Source organism: Myotis myotis, unplaced genomic scaffold, assembly GCF_014108235.1.
Source record: "Myotis myotis isolate mMyoMyo1 unplaced genomic scaffold, mMyoMyo1.p scaffold_m19_p_3, whole genome shotgun sequence".
Lineage (NCBI taxonomy): Eukaryota > Metazoa > Chordata > Mammalia > Chiroptera > Vespertilionidae > Myotis > Myotis myotis.
The window spans coordinates 208,994,548-209,017,533 of record NW_023416335.1 but is presented as its reverse complement, the minus strand read 5'-3'; the positions used below and the strand labels follow the sequence as shown (position 1 = coordinate 209,017,533).

At 45.6% G+C, this 22,986-nt stretch overlaps 1 protein-coding gene across 3 annotated transcripts in view; it reads left to right on the top strand.

The window, feature by feature from the left end:
- Positions 1–7,350: 7,350 nt before the first annotated feature.
- MRTFA (myocardin related transcription factor A) overlaps positions 7,351–22,986 on the top strand; it is a 195,634-nt gene continuing 179,998 nt past the window's right edge. Inside the window, exons 1-2 of one of the 3 annotated variants that reach the window (XM_036297938.1) lie at positions 11,414–11,429; positions 21,938–21,980. The gene's annotated coding sequence lies outside the window, so the exon portion shown is untranslated. Of the gene's footprint in view, positions 8,416–11,413; positions 11,430–21,937; positions 21,981–22,986 lie in introns of those variants that run through there. The other 2 variants (XM_036297939.1, XM_036297946.1) reach the window with 2 other exon arrangements.

The window sequence follows — 22,986 nt, the reverse complement described above, 5'->3', positions numbered from 1 at the left end:
TAAATGAAGAAATAAGTGGAACAACAAATATCAATGTTTCTCTCTCTTTTGCCCCTTACTTTCTGTCTCTAAAATCAATATAAATAAATAAAATAAACAAATAAGTAAACAGAGCCCCAGCATATTTATCACCTCCATCATGCATTCAATTCAATTCCAAAAATATTTGCTGAGTGATTATCAGTGCTTTTGTGGTTATGGGCACATTTAAAAAAAAATGATTGACACTTCTCAAGGATGTTATGATCTTTAGGGGACAAGGAGGGACAGAGAGAGTTTATAGAGCATAGGGGAAAAAGAAATCCACATTTACTGCTTCCACTATCACAGTCCTTATTTCCCATGTATGGATAACATATCCTAACTTATCTCCTCACTCCCATTTCAGTCTCCTGTCCAATCAACTAACTACCAGGTAAATATTCTTAAGACACAGTTTGGATCCTGTTTTCAAAAGCCCAATGCCAACTTTGCCTTTCTTTACTTTTTATAAAAGGGACTCAACCAAACTTTCAAGCCTTATCTCTCAAACAAAGCAGACAACTCCCTTGCTCAAACATGCCCTGTGTTTTCCTTCCTCCCTATTACTCACCGTGTTCCCTAAGTCCGAGTGCCCTCCCTCATTCCTGCCTGTCGAATGTAAACTCCTTCACGTGGCCTGCCTGGGTTTCCCACCAGACATGATTTCATTTCTACTGTCCTTACAGCATTGTTCACATTAGGGTCATTTATGGATCCTGTTTTGGATTGTGGGCAAGCATTGTCTATTTCACTTTTTTATATTTCCTCCAGTTCCTTGCATGCAGCCCACAAATGCTTATTGGATCACGTCCACAATGCTGATTTTAGTATCTGTACCCTGGCTTTGCTAGTTTTTAGGCACTGATTTACTGAATCAACCTCTCTAAGTCTCCGTTTCTCATCTGAAAAAAAAGGGGATGATAACAGCATCCACCTCAGAGTTTCTAAAAAGATGAAATAAGATAATAAATGCATTTAGGGTGCCCGTGTTGTGCTTGGCACAGTAGGAGCTGGGGATGGTCCAAGAAGGTTTTCCTATTTGGTCTGGAGAAATGATGGCAGAATGGGATGTGAGCTGGGATGTGAACAGATCAAAAAGAGAAGACATTTAGACAGAGGGACCAACCTGAACAAAGGCACCAGAGGAAACAGGGAAGAGCAGGATTTGCTGAGGACAGCAGTGGTCCGGTCCCGGGAGAGATCTTCGGAGAGATTCCCCAGGAAGAGAGAGGAAAAGAGCAGGAGAAGTTAAGTTTTTCTGGAGGATGGATTAGCAGGTTGGAAGGAGAGGAGATCAGGCCCCAGCGATCTGCTGAAGGTTCCCATCATTGGGTCTGCCCCTTTCAGCAACAGCAACAAAACTAGAAGTGGCAGCCATTTAGGTGACAGAATCAAATCATCACGTGTTTATAGCAAGTTGCAGCAAAAGATGGACATGGACAAAACGACAGCTAGTTATTAGCAGGGTTAAACTGAAAATCCCGCTGAAGCCGGTTTGGCTCAGTGGATTGAGCGTCAGCCTGCGGACTGAAAGGTCCTGGGTTCGATTCCGGTCAGGGGCGTGTACCTGGGTTGCGGGCACATCCCCAGTGGGAGATGTGCGGGAGGCAGCTGATCGATGTCTCTGGCTCTCTGTCTCTCTCCCTTCCTCTCTGTAAAAAAATCAATAAAATATGTTTTTTTAAAACTGAAAATCCCACATTTGTGTTAAAGAACCTATTGACATTCATGAAAGAGTGAATTTGGCTTAGTATCAGTTTGTGTGGGGAAAGCTCTGGCGGAAAGGGGCGGAAAGGGTTGGTTATAAAGTCAGTTGGAGCCGCTAAATTTGCTAATGCCATCACCTAGGGTACTCATGGATGTAGGGAGGCCAAGGAAGGCCAGGGTCTCTTTGTGGGTTTTTTGTGCGTGTGTGTGTGTGTGTGTGTGTGTGTTTGTGTGTGTGTGTGTGTTTGTGTGTGTGTGTGTGTGTGTGTGTGTTTGTTTTTGTTTGGCCACGGTCTCTTTGTACTCTGTGGTGGTCAGATCACACCTGAGTATTTTATGGAGTCACATTTGGGGCTCAAGGAACAAAAACTCAACTGGAAAGGGAAAGTATCGGCCCATTTGATTGATAGACTCAAACGGTGCCCCTCCCAGTTCTCTTTCATAGGCCAGTGCACCCATTCCCCAGCTGCTGTGAGTGTTGGCAGCCAAGTGCCTGAAATTCCAGAGATTTGCCCTTAGCTGAAGGGAGCAGCTTTGGCGACCTTAACCCCTTCGTGGCTCATAGCCAATGGCGGACTGATCTGGGGCACACACGGAGGGATACCTCTGTGGTGTGTGTGGTTTACGCTCCAGAACTCTCCCCTGTGGGTCCGGGCCGAGGTGAGATCAGGCGAGCCTTGCTTGGCTCTTTCACTTTCCCTTGTCTGCTCAACTTCCTCCCTTAGAGGCCTCTCCTCCCTCGGCAAATGGCACCTCTGTGTTTCTACGAACCCTGACCTAAGAGGCCTACAAAATCAAATAGTCAGAAAATGGTTGGATTCAGGTTCTCAGACAAAGTTATTACTCCCCTAGGCCTTTATCTGTGTCTCGGCTCTGAGAGTTTGTTTTCATATTGGCCTTGTCCTTGAGCAGGTTCTTTCCCATGGCCCTCTCTGTGAGCTCCAGGTGCATAGCCAGACAGCTCAGCAGCCCCAGGGCGAAGGGAATTTCTCTGTCCCAGTAGTTTCACCAAAGGTTCCAGGAACCATTCTGATTGGATTGCCTTCGGTCTCAGACCTTTCCCCAAATCACTCACTGTAGATGTTGGTGATGGGGAGGGAGAACAATGCTTTGGTTGGTTAAGACCGGGGCCCGTCCTCCCCACGGGAAAAATGAATTAGTGAAGTCAGAGAGTGGGGAGGAGTGGTTCCCCAGAGAAAATCAGGCTCCCCTTACCAGGAGAAAGGGAACATTTGCTGGAAGGATAAAAATAACACATGTCCCTGGTAGAACCTGACAAACTGGAAGATGTCATCAAGACAGTGAGGCTTATGGAAACCATCCTCTGCGGAACGAACGGTGGCAAGAAAAAGGGACTTTATCCCCATTGATTGGAGAGATGGGTAGAGGGGGTGTGAAAGGGCATAGTCGTCAGCTTCCAATATTTGGAATGTTGTCAGGATGATGTGGAATTAGACATGCTCTGTGAAGCTTTTGGGGAAAACATTAGGATCGAGGGTCAGAGATAAGAGAAAGGCAAATCAGCCACAAGAAATACATACAAACACTTTATAAATATACAATATAGACATGTATGTATACACAAAATCTATACAACATAAATTGTCCAAAACAAACAAACAAAAAGAACAGGCCGCTTGGCCAGTGTGGTTCAGTGGTTGAGTGTCGGCCCATGAACCAGGAGGTCACAGTTTGATTCCCAGTCCCACATGCCTGGGTTGCTGGCTTTATCCCCAGTAGGGGATGTGCAGGAGGCAGCTGAGAGATGATTCTCTCTCATCATTGATATTTCTATCTCTCTCCTTCTCCCTTCCTCTCTTTGAACTCAATAAACATATATTTAAAAAAACAACAACAAAAACAGGCATATTTGAGTGGTCAGTTTGCCATGTCTGAGAGGCTGTAAATGGGCATACCCCTCTTCCCATGACTAATAAAATACACGTCTGCTTCCTTCTGACCTGGGCTTTTTCACGAAGGCTGTGTCTAGGTACACTCTATCTGGAAAGGTACACCTGGGTTTTATCTTGGGGAAATCTGCCCTACCCCAATCATTCCAACCAGCAGTACTTTTTCTGAGGTGTACTTCTGCACCCTCTTGTTAGTCATGACTCTTGGTGAAAGGTTAAGGTAGTGGTTCTCTGGCAGGCTAAATAGCCATCTCAGATGGTGATTAAATACAACTGGATGTATTTAAGGAAAGGGGGATGGGAGATGGGGACATCCAAAAGGAAGGGCTATACCAGAGAGAAAGGACCCTTGGAGACAGGTGCAGGGGGTAAGCTCTGGATGAGCTGCCACTGCCCATTGTTCCACTGGTTGCAGTCTCAGGAGGTCCCTTAGGGCAGGGGTCCTCAAACTCCGGCCAGCGGGCCACATGCAAATACAAATATTGTCTTTGTTCCCATTTTGTTTTTTTACTTCAAAATAAGATATGTGCAGTGTGCATAGGAATTTGTTTATAGTGTTTTTTTAAACTATAGTCCGGCCCTCCAACGGTCTGAGGGACAGTGAACTGGCCCCCTGTTTAAAAAGTTTGAGGACCCCTGCCTTAGAGGTTAGGGCAGTGATGGCGAACCTTTTGAGCTCGGCGTGTCAGCATTTTGAAAAACCCTAACTTAACTCTGGTGCCGTGTCACATATAGACATTTTTTGATATTTGCAACCATAGTAAAACAAAGACTTATATTTTTGATATTTATTTTATATATTTAAATGCTATTTAACAAAGAAAAATCAACCAAAAAAATGAGTTCGTGTGTCACCTCTGACACGCGTGTCATAGGTTTGCCATCACTGGGTTAGGGGATACGTGCCTGCGGGGGAAGGTGAAAGGGAAGGGAATGGCATGGGTGTGCTCCTTGGAGGGAAATGTGCACTGGGTTCTTTGTCGTGAGTATATCTCTCTCTCTTGCAGGTGGAAATCTTAGGGGAGGTCTCAGGGAAGGTTCTTAATAGAATATCCATCAGCTCTCCAGGTGTGCTGTTTCAGGGTCCTGGTCTCCACTGATTGGTCAGGTGCCAGGGCAGCGGGTCATTAGTTAATGCTGGTCCTGAGGCAGCCGAGGAGTCACTTGTCTGGTTTTGCTGCTTTTCTGGGCCTGGAGCTGAAATACAACTGAGGCCTGGATGTTATCTTCAGGGAGGAAAAGGTCAGGGGGTCTAAACTGCCCGACCAGTGATATGGAAGATCGGAGGTCCAGACTGCATGACCAATGAGATGCTAGGGGCGGATAGGTTACCCCAGAGGCCAGGTTCTTGTTTTTCCAGTTTTGCCCCTTGCTAGGCATGCCCTGGTGAGTTTCTGTACCTGGCCCATCGTCCTTGCTGGGGGGGGGGGGGGGCGGGGGGGGGGGGGGGGAGGAGTGTCTAACACTTGGGATATGGCCTGCCTTTATAGTCACCTCCGTATGCTCTTTAACTTTCCCCAGTTTGGTGAAAGCATCAGGGCAGTGACTTTTCATCATACCCCCTACATATCTTACTCAAGAAATGCTGAATAATGTTGAATAAATACTTTCATCAGGACTTGACTTTTGTGGAAGGATTCTTGCCGTGGGGGAAGGTGTGTGACTGAGGAGTCACGACAATCCTGCTCAACTCAGAGTCTGACCGCCACGTGGTACTGAACTTGAAGCTGACAGATCTATATATAAAAACGCCCAGGGGCCGAAACCGGTTTGGCTCAGTGGATAGAGCGTCGGCCTGTGGACTGAAGGGTCTAAGGTTCGATTCCGGTCAAGGGCATGTGCCTGGGTTGTGGGCACATCCCCAGTGGGAGATGTGCAGGAGGCGGCTGATCGATGTTTCTCTCTCATTGATGTTTCTAACTCTCTATCTCTCTCCCTTTCTCTCTGTAAAAAAATCAGAAAAAAAAAAAAAAAAAAAAAAAAAGCCCAGCGGCCGAACAGCAGAATCACCAGAACGACTGGTGGACCAGTCACTATGACGCGCCCTCAACGCAGGAGCTGCCCCCTGGTGGTCAGTGCACTCCCACAGTGGGAGCAGCTGCTACCAGGCCCAGGGTGAGGCCCAGTCTCTGCACCTATCAAATACCTGAGACAATCCAGACTCTGGCCTGACCCCACCAGCTGATGCAGGCCCTCTAAGGTGTGTTCTAGAAAGAGCGCAGGGAGCTGGCATAGGTGGATGGCAAGAGGGGATGTGACTGTGGACCCCCTGGGGAGGCTGTCCTGATGGCTGAGGATCCTGAAGCACGGCTGTCCTGAACATCCCCGATGGTGTCACCCACCTGGCGTCACACATCAAGGACATTCACCGAGTGGCTTTGGGGTGTAAAGCTCTCCACTAGGTTCCTCCAGGACACAGAGCACGCCTTTACCCAAGACATTACCCTGGAATATCAGCTCAGACTAATTTCCTCATTTAGCAGCTGCTCAGAGGGTGGGTCCACAGCTGCTTGGCTGACCAGGATGAGCAGCACTCCCACAGCAGGCCGATCCCCGCGGGCCATGCCACCCACTAGTGCACGAATCTGTGCACCAGGCCTCTAGTGTGTGTGTGTGTGTGTGTGTGTGTGTATATGCAAGGTGTCTCCTCAGGAGTTCGACTGGGAGTTTGATCGCTCACTTTGACGTGCGCAGACTACCAGGGGGTGGCGAGGAACATGGTGGGCGACCAGCAGCCCAGTGGGGTTGCTGAGGGAGGAGGGAAAGAGAAGGCGAGGAGGCAGGGAATCTGATTGGCCCTGATCGCTGGCCAGGCCTAGGGACCCTACCCGGGCATGAGTTTCCTGCACTGGGCCTCTAGCAGATGAATAACTGGGAATACCCAGGGCCACCGTGGCCTTTGCAGCTGTTGGAGGGAGTGAGGAGGCACACTTCCCCTTCCTTCTTCAGAGAATTGCACCAATGGGCAGTCCCTGGAGACCACTGGGGGAGAATAGGGAATTATAGTAAGAATTTACCCTGGAATGTAGAATGAGTTGCCCCCTTTCAGTCTCTGCACCTTCACACTGCTCCTCCTGAAGCCTGGAAGAATGCGCTAGCCTCTTCTTCCTCTAGTTCAGTGGTTCTCCACCTTCCTACCACCGCCACCCTTTAATACAGTCCCTCATGTTGTGGTGACCCCCAATTTCATTGTTACAAATTGAACATAATTGAAGCATAGTGATTAATCACAAAAGCAATATGTAATTATATATGTGTTTTCCGATGGTCTTAGGCGAGCCCTGTGAAAGGGTCGTTCGACCCCCAAAGGGGTCGCGACCCACAGGTTGAGAACCGCTGCCCTAGTACCGTTGCTCCTTTCTCCAACCCAGCCTGGTGACACCATCCCCAGGAAGCTTCAGGAAAGCTCTTCCCCCTCTTTTCCACCCTGCCAAGTTGACGTTATTTCTCCTTTTCTGGGCTCCGTCCCAGAGGGAGGGCATGGGGAGCAAACGTCCGCCTCCACCAAGGCACTTACCGCGGCGGACCTTGCTTTACTTGTTTCTCTCTCCCTGTTCGCCTGCATTCTTTCTCCTCGTTGAAGTTACGAACCAGGTCCATGTGTGGGCTCTGTGCCTAATGCAGTGCACACACACACACACACACACACACACGCACACACACGCGCGCGCGCGCACACACACACACCTTCGCTGCACCCGCGGGTGCCAGAAAGAGCAGGACACCCGCATTTTGGGATTTTAGAACTGCAAGAGCCCAGAGTCATCTGGTGCAGCCCACCCCTTTGCAGATGCTCTTCCTGGAATCTCCTAAGACGAGCTTCTGGGTTCATTCGGCCCCTTTTCCTTCTCGAAGCCCAAAGCACTTTCGCTGTGGATGATCTCAACATTCCAGGCAGGTAGGGATGTGTAGGGAGGTGTCAGCAGCCTCGCTTTTTACCGTAGGGTGGGTACACTGACTCAGACGACGGGCCTCGTGGGGCGGGAGCGGTAACGGGAATTCAGGGCTCCCGGCCAGAGCGAAATTTATTGTGTATCCTTTTGGGAAGCGTGAAAGTGAAGTAATCGACTTACGAGTCCCCGGCGGGACCTTTCAGCCCTCTAGAAGGGTCGGAACGGGGTCGGGAGGATTAATGCGGTAGAAGAGCTCGTGGCATTGGCCCATTGGCAACTTTGCGAGGTCCAGCCGAGTCCGCCGCCCTTCGCTGGACAGGGTGACCAATGGCCTGCGGCTTCTTTAAGGCCCCAGCGTCCCGCCCCGGCTCGGCGCGGACCTCCTCCCACCTCCTCGCCCCAGCTCCTCCAGTTCCAGACTTCCCTCGGCGATGAGGTCATCTCCCCGCTTCCCATTGGCTGCTCCGGGCCGTCAGTCACAGGAAGTCCCGCCGCCGTCCTCCTCTCCCTCGCGCCCCTCCCTTCCTCGCTCGCCCCTCGGCCCGCCGGCCGGCCTGCACGCGGCCTCTGATTGGCCAGTGCCGCTATCACTCCTCCAGCGGGCGGCGTGGAAGGCGGGAGGCGGGTGTGGTGGGAGGGTCTGCAGCTTCCGTGGCTGAGAGGAGCCGGCGGCGACCGTGTCTGTGGTGTCCGCGGTGGCGGCGAGAACGGCCGTCCCACCTTCCCCATCTCCTAGGCTCCGCTGGCTACACACCCTCCGCTTGTGCGGGCTTCTCCGCAGCTCCGCGCGTCTTCGCGGGACGTTGAGCCTCGAGAGGAGACGCGCGCGGTGAGAGCCGGAGCGGGGACCGCCGCGGAGCTCGGGCCGGGAGGAGAGCGAGGCGGTGAGTGAGAGTCCGGCCAGGGACCCCTCCCCCACCGCGGCCCCGCCCCGCCGGAGCATCCTTTCTCCTCAGCGCCCCGCCGCGCGCGCCCTCGGGGGTTCGCGCCGGGCCGGCCGCGCCCCCTACCCCCAGCCGGGTCTGTCGCCCCCGCCGCTTCTCTTCACCCCTCCAGGCCCGGGCGGGGGGCGCGGGGCGCGGTCGTGCACCTGTGCGCTGCCCGGCTGGGCAGCGCTGGTGGGGAGACACCGAGGTCCCCGCCCCCGCGGCGCCCCGGGAGCGTGGTGACTGCAGGGACTGGGTGTCCGGCGCTTTCCCCGAGACCGTGTGCAAACCCTCAGGACCCATGTGCAAACCCGGGATTCCCGGCGAGGGAGGCTCACCTGGGCTTGTTGGTGCCTGTTTAGCCACCCGAGCGCCTCCAGGTGTCAAGGCTCCGGCAGATGAGAACTTGCCGGCTGAGAACTTGACCCTCTAACCAAGCGCCTGCCTGTCCGGGCACTGATGACACCCCCACCCTGGCCGGTGCCATAAGAAAGCATTGGTCCTGGAGTGTCTGGGCTGGAGCTTTCCAGTCAGGGGTTTGAACCTGCCCTTTGCCACCTGTGTCCTCTTGGGCCTCAGTTTCTTCATTAGAAAAGTGGGGCCCGGGTGGCGTGGCTCCATGGTTGCGCCTGGACCTATGGACCAGGAGGTCAGGGTTCGATTCCCGGTCAGGGCACATGCCCTGGTGGCGGGCTCGGTTCCCAGTGTGGGGCGTGCAGGAGGCAGCTGATCCACGATACTCTCTTATTATTGATGTTTCTCTCTCTCTCCCTCTCCTTTCCTCTCTGAAATCAGTAAAAAATATATATATATATATTTAATTAGAAAAATGGGGATAATGCCTATCACATGGGGTTGTAAATTGAGAATGAATGGTAGACCAATTTGTATGTATGTATGTATTTTTCACACCACGTTTGCTTTGTTGCTAAGCACTTCAGGTAGATATGGATGGACTGGACTACTCCGGCCTCACCACCAGGATGTTGATTTACATTCAAGGTCTCCAACCCGGTCACCAACTGCCCTGTAGGGAGCTGTAGGGCCTGGAGGTTGGGGCTTCCCCGCCGGAACTGGGGGGCGGGGGCGGCCAAGAAACTGGTAGAACGCTGAGGACCAAGATGGCGCTCAGACCCCTGAGCTACCGGCTGCGGGTTTGGGCGACCCCCTCAGCTTTACCCGTGCCCAGTTCCAATCCGGGCGTGGCATACAGAGTCCAAAAAAATAGATATTTTTTCAGCCGTGGCTGGTTGGCTCGGTTGAGTATCGTCCTGTGCACCAAAAGGTTGCAGGTTCGGCTAGTCAGGCCACATACCTGGTTGGGGGCGAGTACAGGAGGCAACTGATGGATGTTTATCTCTTACATCCATGTTTCTCTCTCCCTCTCCCTCCTTGTACCTGATCCCAAAAGAGAGGTCAGTTTATATTTAAGTACCAGCCCAACTTGGCTTTGTCAGAATATCTTTCTGTTTTTTCACTATTATGTAGTGTAAGTAAAGAGCAGTTGGTGGACAGTTAACTGCTTACCAGCCCCTACTTGGCAGGAAGTGTGTACATACAGGAATGTGAAATACATCACTTAAATGTAATATGAAATTACACCTAGCTTCATGTGTTTTTACATACTCTAAAATCCATAAGCTGTCTGAAGTTTCCCCAAGGTGCTAGTTTTTGAGATCTTTTCCAGATCTTTTCTACCTGAAACCAAAGTCTATAACATAACCTTTATTTTCAATAGAAGTTACATTTGTGCGTTTTAAAACACTTAAAAGACACCCCCCCCCCCCAAAAAAAAACACACAAAAAAAACACTCCACCCTCCAAATCTTACTTAGCCAGTTTTACTTTTGAAAAGCAGCCACCTCCCAGGGGTGAGGTGGTACAGCCAGCTGGTCCGCAGCCCTGTGACTGCAGGGTGGGGAACCTTTGGCTGAAAGTTATTAAACTGTTTTGCCTGTTGTCATTTGCATTTTTCATAGTGAATCAAAGGGCTTCATGATACTTAGTTTCTTAATGAAACAATTTAGAAAGAAACCATTACTACTTTTTTCAAAAACACATGGAAAGAAAAAGTGGCTGTAGTTTAGTTCTAGCATTTGCAAGAACTGTTGAAGAGCCCCTGTTTAACACGGCTTCCAAAAGTCCTATGCGTTAGGATAATTTTTAAATTTAGAGTAAAATTGTAAGATGGAAGAGTAATATGAATCCCATAATCCAAAAGTATTTATTGCAGACTTTACATGTCCATAGTACACTGCTGAGTGGTATGAGGAAGAGATTCAAAAGAAGTAAAAAACATCTCAGTCCATAAAGGGCAAAAATATAAAGTTTGGGTCACCCAGTAGTAATTATGGGCACTCCTTAAGTAATGACTTCATTCACTCATTTGTTTATTCATTCAACAAACTTTTGTTCCATGCTTGTAAAGTGCCAGGTGTTTTTCTAAAAACTAAGATCAAGATAAGTGAGATATGGTCCCTGATGGTGAGGAGCTCACAGTCTAATGCAGTGATGGCAAACCTTTTGAGCTCGGCGTGTCAGCATTTTGAAAAACCCTAACTTAACTCTGGTGCCATGTCACATATACACATTTTTTTGATATTTGCAACCATAGTAAAACAAAGATTTATATTTTTGATATTTATTTCATATATTTAAATGCCATTTAACAAAGAAAAATCAACCAAAAAAATGAGTTCCCGTGTCACCTCTGACACAAGTGTCATAGGTTTGCCATCACTAGTCTAATGGGAGAAGCAGAAAGTGACAGATAATTGTAAGACACTGAAATAAACTCTACTAGTAAGTACAAGCCCAGAATTGTATGGGAGAGTCAAGGGAGTTTTTCCTTTGGATTTCAAAGAGCAGATGGCGTTTGAGCTGAATGTTAACTCCATGAAGCATAGGAAGATCATTCCAAACAGAAGTAACTGAACTTGGAAAGATTTCCTGATACTCTTCTGACCACAGGTGTAAGTCCTAGGGAAGGGGAAGGTAAATGACATTCCTTGATGTCCACTGTGTAATAGGCATTAAGTTAGATTTTTAGTGTGTTACTTAATCCTCACAACAACCGTATGAGTTGGAATTTATCTCCACTTCAGGATAGGGAAACTGAGGCTCAGGATAATTAAATAATTTGTCTGTGGTTAGTGACAGAGCAAGAACTTGAATCTGTCTTAAAATCGTAGTATTCTCTTTCCCTTTTAACACTCTGCTTTATAGAAGTAAATACAAATGAGGTGAGAAAGTTCTGCTTACATATGTCATTTTATTACATCTATGACAAATTACATTCTGTGAAATGTTAATATTTGATTTAGAATTGATAAAGCTTGTATAATAAACTAGAGGCCCGGTGCACTGAATTCATGCACTGGTGGGGGGGGGGCGTGGCCTGCGGGGATTGGCCAGCTGTGGGAGTGCCGCTCATTCCGGTCAGCCGAGTGGCTGCTCCCGCTGTGGGAACGCCACTCATCCCGGTCAGCAATACGGCGCTCCCACTGGGAGCATACTGACCACCAGGGGCAGCTCCTGTGTTGAGCGTCTACCCCCGGTGGTCAGTGCATATTATAGCGACTGGTCGACCCATTGTTCTGGTCATTCCGCTGTTCTGTCACTGGGCTTTTATTTTATACTAGTGACCCAGCATGCGAAATTGTGCAAGACCCAGACCCGTGGGAAATTGTGCGAGACCTGGGACCCCGGACCCCGCTGCACTGTGGGACTCCTCTGAGTCCCGCTGGCGCTGCGAGACCCAGAGTCAAGTCCCTGCCTACCTGCGTGCGCCTCGCTGTGCATGCAGCCTCACCCGCGCATGCCTCACCGCACACACACCCCGCCCACCTGCGCACACCTTGCTGCACATGCAGCCTCCTGGTTACCGGTCTTTGGTTGTTACGGAATTATAGCCACTGGGTTTTTATTATATAGATAGGATAGGATGAAGGCTGTCTTTATCAAATGGTATTTATCTTATGCTTATAAGTGTGGCATTTGCTAAAAAGTGTGACCTATAGAAAGATTCAATAAAAATGAAAGACATTGATTGATACGTATAGATTCTATATGGAGCACTTGACACAGTTATTAAACTGATATAGACTTTCCTTGAGACTGCAGTTTAAATATTTAACTATACAAAGTAAAGTATATCAGACATATAACCAATTAAAAAGACAGTGAATGGGGTAAAGTAGTTTTGAATAATTAATTTTTACAAAGGGGAAATTAGAATTTTGAAGCCATATTAACAAAGATTATTGTATTACTAGTGGCCCTGCACACGAATCCATGCACAAGTAGCTCGCTGCTGCTTGCCTCACCTGGCTGCCCAGCCCACCGCTGCTGGTAGCTTGCTGCCCTGCCCTCCTGTAGCTCTCCGCCTGCTGCCCCACCCTCCTGTAGTTCTCTGCTGCTCGTAGCTCGCTGCCCTGCCCTCCTGTTTGGTCATTACGTGACACATTGTAATGACCATTTGCATATTACCTGTTTATTATGTAGGATGTTTAGAGAGATCCCTGTGGCAAGGACATATACTAACTCTGTAAGTTCCACAGAGCAAATCTTGGGACATAATAGATGCTTAGTAATATTTGTTGAGTAAAAGATGAGCATGAACAAGTGTATATTTACAGTGAGTAGTGTGTTTATGAGTATAAATACTAGGATTGATAGTTAGAATCGATAGACATAATATGGAATGTTTTAGTCTGCTGAAAAAACTTTGTATAGATTATATTTCAGGAGGTCTTTGAAAGGGAAAAGGGAAGACATTGATAGATTAAAGATTATAGGTATGGGGAGTAATTTACAAATGGATTAATTTGGTAAGAAAAGGAACATTGAACAAAGGGAATGGCCCACTGACACTGAGAAGCAGAAAGTGACAAATAATTGTACAAATTATTGTACAAATGACTGATAATTCAACAAGGATAGGCAGTGCTTCTTCTTCTTTTTTTTTTTTTTTTAATCATCACCTGAGGATATTTTTTTCATTGATTTTCAGAAGAATGGAATGGAGGGATGAGGTGGGGGAAGAGAGAGAGAAACATCGATGTGAGAGAGACATATCTATTGGTTGCCTTCCCCACTCACTCTGAGCCAGAGCCAGGGGATCAAATCTGCAACCAAGATACATGCCTTTGACTGGGAATCGAACCTGAGATCCCTCGATGGGTGGATGCTCCAACCACTGAGCCAAATGGGCCAGGGCAGCACTGGTTATTTGTAAGGCCTTATTGGAGTTTTAAGAATCAAGGAAGCAGTCTCTGCTCTCCAGGATCTTACAGTTTCACAGAATAGTGTGCTAGCTATCTATTGTTGTGTAACAACTTACCACAAAAGTTAGTATTTAAGACAACAGTAAACATCTCTCACAGTTTTTGTGAGTCAGGAATTTGGGAGTAGATTGGCTGAGTGGTTCAGACTCAGGGTCTCTGAAAAGATTGCAGTAATATCTCATCTAGGGTTACAGTCATCTGAAGTTTTGATTAAGGCTGGCAGATCATTTTCCAAGGTGGCTACTCACATGGCTGACAAGTTGGTATAGGCTGTTGGTGGGAAGTCTCAGTTCTCCATGTGGGCCTCTTTGTAGAGCTACTTGAATGCCTGCATGGCAGGGCAGCTGATTTCCTACAGAGCAAATAATCCAAGAGACCAAGTTGCATTGTCTTTTATGATTTAGCTGCAGCAGTCACATACCATCTTTTCTCCAGTATTCTGTTGGTCACAAATGTGGGAAGGGAGTAAACAGGGATGTGAATACCAGGAGGTGAGGATCATTAGGGGCTGTCTTGGAGGCTGACTACTTCAGTGTGTAGAATCCTATATAATAAAGCGGTAATATGTAAATTGACTCTCACTCCATCACAAGATGGATGCACTAACAGTGGAGGCAGGGTTCCCGTAACGACCTGTAACAAGCGATCAGCAGGGACCTGAGGCTACATGGTGTCGGGCTGGGGGACCTGAGGCCGCGTCCCTGGCACTGGGCCGGGGGACTTGAGGATGCGCCAGTGGACCGGAGGCTGCACCCCCTACCCGGCACCCGGTCAGGGGACCTGAGGCTGCACCCCCCCAACCAGCAGGGCTTGATGGGGGCCCTGAGACTGTGCCCCCTACCCGACAAGGCTTGACAGGGGACCTGAGGCTGCACCCTCCTGCCCGGCAAGGCTTGACGGGGGCCCTGAGGGTGCGCCGCCTACCCAGCGGGGCTTGATGGGGGACCTGAGGCTGTGCCCCCTGCCCAGCACCGGGCTGAGGGACCTGAGGCTGTGCCCCCCTGCCCAGCGGGGCTTGACGGGGGTGGGGCCAGCCGGTCTGGGTCTCGCGTGATTTCGAGGTGCATGTGGGTGGACGGGGACTTGACTCTGGGTCCTGTGGCGTGCCCCAGACACTGACAGGAGGAAGATTAGTATACATTTTACTAATTTTTTTCATCTCTGACACTTCTATTATAGAGAAAGGGCAAATAACAATATTAAAATATTTCCTCTAATTAATTCCCTTTTAATGAGCATGAATTTCATGCACCGGCCCACTAGTAGAAAAATAAGTGCTGGAAGAAGGTACAAAGTGCTAGGTGAGGGGAAAGAAGGTATCAGAGGAGAGAAAGGTTACTGTTGGGGAGATGAGGGAATTGAGAAAGATTTAATTCTTTTAACAGATATTTACAAATATTTATTGAGTGCTACTGTGTGCCTTCCACATGGTCAGCTAATATGTGGATGTGAACACTGAATTAGAGTCATTTATTTTAAGTATTCTAGGTCAGCATTTACACTAAGAACAAATATTTGATCTCTGTGTATAAGGTGAGGGTGGAATAATTTTTCTTCAATGTTGAAGAGAACAGTAACTTATCAGAATGATAGACAAGCAGTTGTAGAGTGCAAGAAGTTAAGAGCATAAGTACTAGACTTCCTGGGTTCAAATTGTGGCTCCACCACTTGCTAGTTGTGTGACCTTGGGTTTGTGACTATGATACTCTTGCTATTTTAAAAAAATATATTTTTACTTATTTTATATATGGGCCACTTCTGCATGCTCCCCAATGGGTATTGAGCCTGCATCCCATATGTGCCGTGACCTGGAATCAAACCTACAACCTTCTGGTGCATGGGATGACGCTCAACCAACTGAGCCACACAAGCCAAGGGTCTACTTTTATCTTCTCAGTGACTTACTAATTGTAAAATGGGGATAATAATGCTGCCTGCTTTATATTGCTGCCGTGAGAATCAAATAAGTTAAAATTATGCCAAATCCTTAGAACAGCTTACATGCATCACTATTATCATTATTAATTTTTGGTAGTAGCATAGAATATGAGTGAATGAAGTTGGATTCAGAGATGAATGGATGTAGAGTGATGTGAGTATTCAGAAAGAGGCATTTAAATGTCAGTCATTGCTGCTTCAGTATCAGTTTTTTCAGTTCAAGTACCTACCTATGTCTAATAATTTTTATTTCACAAAGTAGAGTGAAACAATAGTTTCACTTAGCTGAACTTCATAATTAAAACAAGACCTCAGGAAATGCACAGTTGCTTGTTGAGGGCATAGCATATCCTCTTGGGCCTCTTTATATTACTGGGCCCTCTAGCTGCTAGAACAGTGGTTCTCAACCTTGGCTGCACATTAGAATCACCTGGGAATCTTTTAAAAATCCTGATTTCTGGGCCCCATCCTCCGGAAATTCTGTTTCTTTGTTATGGGGTGGGGCCACAACATTAGTAACAAAGAAACAGAATTTCCGGAGGATGAGGCCCAGAAATCAGGATTTTAAAAAGATTCCCAGGTGATTCTTATGTGCAGCCAAGGTTGAGAACCACTGTGCTAGAAGCAGTACTTACGGAGGCATGTGCTTCAATGGATTTAGCTAGCAGTACTTACAGATGCATATGCTTCAAAAGAGCTTAGGGGTGGAACCTAGGACCCATAGTAAAAATACCTAGAAGGAGGATTTTTGTGACTAAGTCACAAGACAATCTTCAGACATTCTTAAAAATACTATATCACTTCTATGAAGAGGAAAGATCATTGAACTCCATGTCACTGAGGTGTTGAATCAGAAATTGAGTGATTTGCCAGAGTGCATTGGGTGGAGCTAATTGCTTACATTTTCTTCAGTTCTGTGATTCAGTGAGTCAAGTCCAATTGTCATTGTTTAGTTGAACGAAGGCATTGAGAAATTAAATGGTTTGAGATTCCACAACAGTCTCATGGCTGAGTCTGGATTAGCTCTTCACTCTGTATTTAAGGCTGGCTCACATAGCAATAATAGAACATCTGCAGAATCTTTCCAAGACTGAGTGTTGTGAAAAGTTTTTCTTTCCTTTAGATACCATATTTTCATTTTTGTGGTATATCTGTTTAATTTACTTTCTCACTCATGCTTGTTCATATGAATTTAGAAATCATTCCTTGTATAGATGAATGCTGATCTATAATAATTAAAGCGTAATATGCTAATTAGACTGGGCGTCCTTCCAGACATCCTTCCATCCTTACGGATAAAGCCATAGCAGGCAGAGGCCCCCGGCCATGGCTGTGGCAGGCAGGGGCCAGGGCCAAGGCCCTTGAACAAATTTCGTGCATCGAGCCTCTAGTAATGAATAATTTGAATAGCTCATTTTGAAATCTGGAGTGTATCCTCTATTTGTACTGAATTTGCAGGTGGGCTATTTACAGGTTTTTGACCTCTAAAATTGTGAGAATTATGGGTGAGTTTGGTTCTTTAAAATTTTTTAATTTAAGTATAGTTGATATACAATATTACGTTAGTTTTATGTGTACAATAATGGTGATTTGACATTTTTATTTTATTTTATTTTATTATTTTATTTTATTTTTTTAAAATATATTTTATTGATCTTTTACAGAGAGGAAGGGAGAGAGACAGAGAGTTTGAAACATCGATGAGAGAGAAACATCGATCAGCTGCCTCCTGCACATCTCCCACTGGGGATGTGCCCGCAACTCAGGTACATGCCCTTGACCGGAATCGAACCCGGGACCTCTCAGTCCACAGGCCGACGCTCTATCTACTGAGCCAAACCAGTTTCGGCGATTTGACATTTTTATACCTTACAATATGATCACCCCAGTAATTCTAGTAATCATCTGTCACCATGCAAACTTATCACAATATTGTTGACTACATGTGACTTTGGTTTTAAATTTAAAATTATAATGGGTGTAATTTGAAAAAACTTCTAAATTCCCTAGTATGATAGAGTAAAAAAACTAGGGAGGTAACATGTCAAGTTTAAGGGCACGAACAGAGTTAGGTTCTGACAGTTGTTAGCTGTGTAACCATAGGCTCACTCCTTAACATTTGGTGACTCAATTTCCTGATCTGTAAAATGGAGTTAATAATTCTTACCGCATGAGGTTGTTATAAGGATTATGGGGAACTGTAAAGGGAAGTAACAGTGTCATCATCATGGTGCTACCTTATTAACCTGCACCAGCTCTGTGAAATATGTAGTAGTATCATTTTGCAGATGAGGTAAGTGAAGCTTGGAGAGATGAACTAATTTAGGAAGATCACACTGAGGATTTGAACCCACGTCTGTCTTTGAATTAAAAGATACTGACTCCCTACATTAATGTATATGAAGTGCCTAATTTTGCCACTAGTAAATGTCTGTTCTTGTTCACTTTCTTTTGCATAGTTGGTGAAAAATGTCAGTATACTGAGAATTCTTTATGGTAGTAATAAAAATATTCTTTCCTTATTTGTATCTTGTTGCCATTCCTGGAATTGCTCAATAAATACTTACTAAATAAGGGCATACTATAATGTCCAAATTAAAATTTTTTTGTCAGTGTTCCATTATCTGTAAATGGTGTAAGTGATGGCAAAGTCTCTTAATTGTGGTGAATTTGTACATATTTTCACTACCGCAAAATTTACAGGAACTTGGAAAGTTGTCCTCTCCTTATACCTTAGGACACACCATATCGCATTTTGATATGAGTGTGATATTATCATGGTTATGAAACTGGCTTTATTGTTGATTTTATATTTTGTTATATGATGGATATATTTAAAGTAGTCTTTTATTTACTTTTATTTATTTATTTTTACTTTTTTTTATTTTTTAAATACATTTTATTGATTTTTTACAGAGATGAAGGGAGATAGATAGAGAGTTAGAAACATCGATGAGAGAGAAACATCGATTAGCTGCCTCCTGCACATCTACTGGGGATATGCCCGCAACCCAGGTACATGCCCTTGACCGGAATCGAACCTGGGACCTTTCAGTCCGCAGGCCGGTGCTCTATCCACTGAACCAAACCGGTTTCGGCTTCTTTCTTACTCTTGACACACTTCACTTTTTAAAAAAAATTGTCACCTGAGGACATGTTCATTGATTTCTAGAGAGAGGAGAAGGGACAGGAAGCGGGAGAGAGATGCCTCCTGTAAGTGCCCCGACCTGGGCTAGAATCTGAAACCTAGGTATGTGCCCTGACTAGGAATAGAACCTGCAACCTTTTGGTACATAGGCTAACGTTCAACCAACTGAACCAACCAGCCCGGGCTTCTTGATACACTTTTAATGAAAAATCACTTGAACTAAAGCTTCCCTCCAGGAGTCTTTAACTCTTATTTTTATCAATATATTTTTATTGATTTTTTACAGAGAGGAAGGGAGAGAGATAGAGAGTTAGAAACATCGATGAGAGAGAAACATCGATCAGCTGCCTCCTGCACATCTCCTACTGGGGATGTGCCCGCAACCCAGGTACATGCCCTTGACTGGAATCGAACCTGGGACCTTTCAGTCCGCAGGCCGACGCTCTATCCACTGAGCCAAACCGGTTTCGGCTAAAAATATTTTTTTTATTGATTTCAGAGAGGAAGGGAGAGAGAGATAGAAACATAAATGATGAGAGAGAATCATGGATTGGCTACCTCCTGAATGCCCCCTAGAGCTTTCAACGTGGGCATGTGCCCTGACTGGGAATTGAATCGTGACTTCCTGGTTCATAGGTCAGCGCTCAACCACTGAGCCATGCCAGCTGGGTAGTCTTCACTCTTTAATTCTAACATTCCAGGTGAATGCCCTGAGGTCGTGGCATTGAAGGCAAAGATATGTTGGTATTTTAAATTCTATTTTATAGATTCAGTGAATCATTTCACATTTTGTTAATGTTTCCTTGTGTTCAGATTTTTTTCAAGAGGTTGGGAGAGTCTGGAATGGGAATAGGGAATCTAGAATATAATGAGATTATGGGCTAATGATTATTTGAAATTAAATAAATTTTAAATATATGTATTTTTTTTTTTTACCCAGTAGAAGATCATGGTGTGGTTCATTTGTATGATATCTATCAGAAATCTGTGTGTACTTTGAGTCAAACGATTATTTAATCATTTTCCTAAGTCAGTTACTCTGTAACATAATTGACCTTACTATTTAAAAAAAAATCTTTTTTACTTTTACCTGAAAGCTGATTCTGAAGATGAACCCAGCAGAATTGATTTGTATGAAAACTGGACATGATCTGTACAATTTGGATAAATTATTCATGACATTTTATTTTCAACATGTTTAATAACCTGTTGGATGCCTAAATAAAACTGAGTTAATTATAGTGTAACCTTTTGTTCTATTTGGAGAGTGTTAAGGGATTTTGAATACCTTCCAAAATTCACCTTCATCAAGTGAGTTCAGAAAACTCTTTCTAGAATAGGGATCCTCAAAATTTTACCTGCATGACCCTGTTTATCTCTTCTGAAGACTTACTTGTTTTGTATAAAAACAAAAACATAGTAGATTTAAAGCATGGTAGATTTCCCTACTGTTTGGAGATAGTGATGTGTTTTGGAGTTGAATGCACCTGTTTTCAGTCCTGGCTCTACTGCTCACTGGCTCTGTGATCTTGGGCAAGGGAATTAATCTTTGTGCATCTCTATTTCCTCATAGGATAGTGGTGAGGTAAATAAAATCACATGTAAAGTATTTAGCACATAATAGGCATTCTTTGCATGCTCATTTTCTGAGCCCCCAGAAGTTTTCTTTTGTAGCTCTAGCTAAATTGCAGCTAAACAATTGTGTAATTATTTTATGTTTTCCTTCTTATAAGTTTCATGAGGCCAAGGACCACATCTGTTTCTTCACTGCTACATTCCCAGTGTCCAGCATAGTGTTGCCATGGCATAATAGATGTTCAATAAATACTTGTCAAATGAATGAAAGTGACCCACTCTTTCTCTTTATCCTCTCCTTCCTTGCCTAAAGGACAGTGTACTGAATTTATTTTCTTTGGCCCACTTGAGAATTAATTAACTTGTTACTTGAATTTTAGTCTATTAAAGATTAGAGCCAGAAAAAAGAAAGATTAGAGCTAGATAAAGGGAAGGACAATGAGTAAATAATAACCAGAAAGAGAGCAGAGCAATATTCAAAGTAACTTATAATACTACTAGAGGCCTGGTGCACGAATTCGTGCACAGGTCAGGTCCCTTGGCCTGGCCAGTCCAGTGATCAGGACTGATCGGGACTGTCTTGCCCAGTCACGATTGGGGCAGAGGTGGTGGCTGGGGGGAGGGACCATGGGAGGTTGGCCGGCCTTGGGAGGTTGGCTGTGGGAGCACACTGACCACTAGGGGGCAGATCCTGCATTGAGAGTCTGCCCCCTGGTGGTCAGTGTGCGTTATAGCAACCAGTTGAGCTGTTGTTCAGTTGACCAGTGTAAGGGTTGCTTAGGCTTTTATATATATATAGGTAACATCATAGTGCTTTGGACTTTCTAACCTTACTAGAGGCCTGATGCACGGATTCGTGCACCTGTGAGGTCCCTCGGCCTGGCCTGAGCCCTCTCACAATCTGGGATCCCTCAGGGGATGTTGGAGAGCCGGTTTCAGCCCTATCCCCGGAGGCCAGGCTGAGGGACCCCACCGGTGCATGAATTAGTGCACTGGGCCTCTAGTATGCATATAAGATCTTTGGTTAATCTCTTCCCACCCTTCCCTCTACCCCCTTCCCTCTGAGATTCATCAGTCTCTTCCATGTTTCCATTCCTGTGCATTGAGCGTCTGCCCCTCATGGTCAGTGCGTGTCATAGCTACTGGTTGAATGGTCTAACGGTTGTTTAGGCTTTTATATATATAGATAGATTATATCTGGTGTTGAGCCCAAATTCTACAAAACAGATTTCAGTGAGGCCACCACTGATTTCATGTTGCTGAGCCAGTGGGTTGTCCCTAGCTTAGTAAAATGGTAACTCTCGTAGTTATTCAGCAAGAACTTAGAATTCATCTTCTCTTTCTTTCCTATTTCATATCTAATTCATCTGCAAACTCTGTTAGATATACCTTCTAAATATACCCATAATCTGATTACTTCTTACAACCTCTACTATAATCATCCTTGTCTAAGCTAGTCTGTATTTGTTTGGCTACTATAATAATAAGTGCTACAAATTTGGTGTCTCAAACAATCATATGTATTCTCTTACAGTTCTGAAGGTCAAATATCTGAAATCCACTGGACCAAAATCAAGGTGACAGCTGTCCTTCCAGAGTCATTAGGGGAGAGTCTGTTTATTGCATTTTCTAGCTGCTGCTGCTTTTTTTTGTTGTTGTTGTTAATCCTCACCCGAAGATATTTCCCCATTGATCTTTAGAGAGAGTGGAAGGGAGGGAGCCAGGGATAGAGAGAGAGAGAAACGTTGATGTGAGAAAGGCACATTGGTTGGTTACTCCGGGGCTGGGATTGAGCCTGTAACTGAGGTACATGCCCTTGACCAGAATCGAACCTGCCACCCTTCAGTCACTGGGGCTGATGCTCTAGCCACTGAGCCAAACGGGCTAGGGCACATCTTCCAGCTTCTGATGGCTGTGCATTCCTTTGCTTCTGGCAGTATCACTTCAGTCTTCCAGGCTAGCCAGCATTTTCAAATCTCTCTGCATATCTCCTCCTCTGTGTTTGACAAGTCTTTTCTACCTCCTTTTTATAAAGACATGTGATTACATTTAGGGCTTACCAACTCAGTCCAGGATAATCTCAATTACAGGCTCAATCCCAGCCCAGTGTAACCAATCAATGTGTTTCTCTCACATCGACAAAGACCCACAACCTCTTTTTTTTCTTTATCATCTATGGTAACGTTCACAGGTTTCAGGGATTAGGATATGGAGGATATGAACATCTTTTAGGGTGCCATTTTTCAGTCTACCACAGTCTGCCCTTTGGCCCCTGAAGATTCACATCTGTCCCACATGCAAAATACATTCATCCTATCTCAACATTCTCCAAAGTCTCAACACCTTGCAGGATCACCTAAAGCCAAGGTCTCAGCTAAATATTATCAGTTCAAAAGTCCAAAAATTTCATCATATGATGAGAACTTACAAGTTTTACTCTCTTAGCAACTTTTAAATTTGCAATACAGTATTATTAAGTATGGACACCATGCTGTACATTGCATCCTCATGACTTATTTATTTTATATTTGGAAAATTGTACATTTTGACCCTCTTCACCCATTTTGTCTACCCCACCACCTC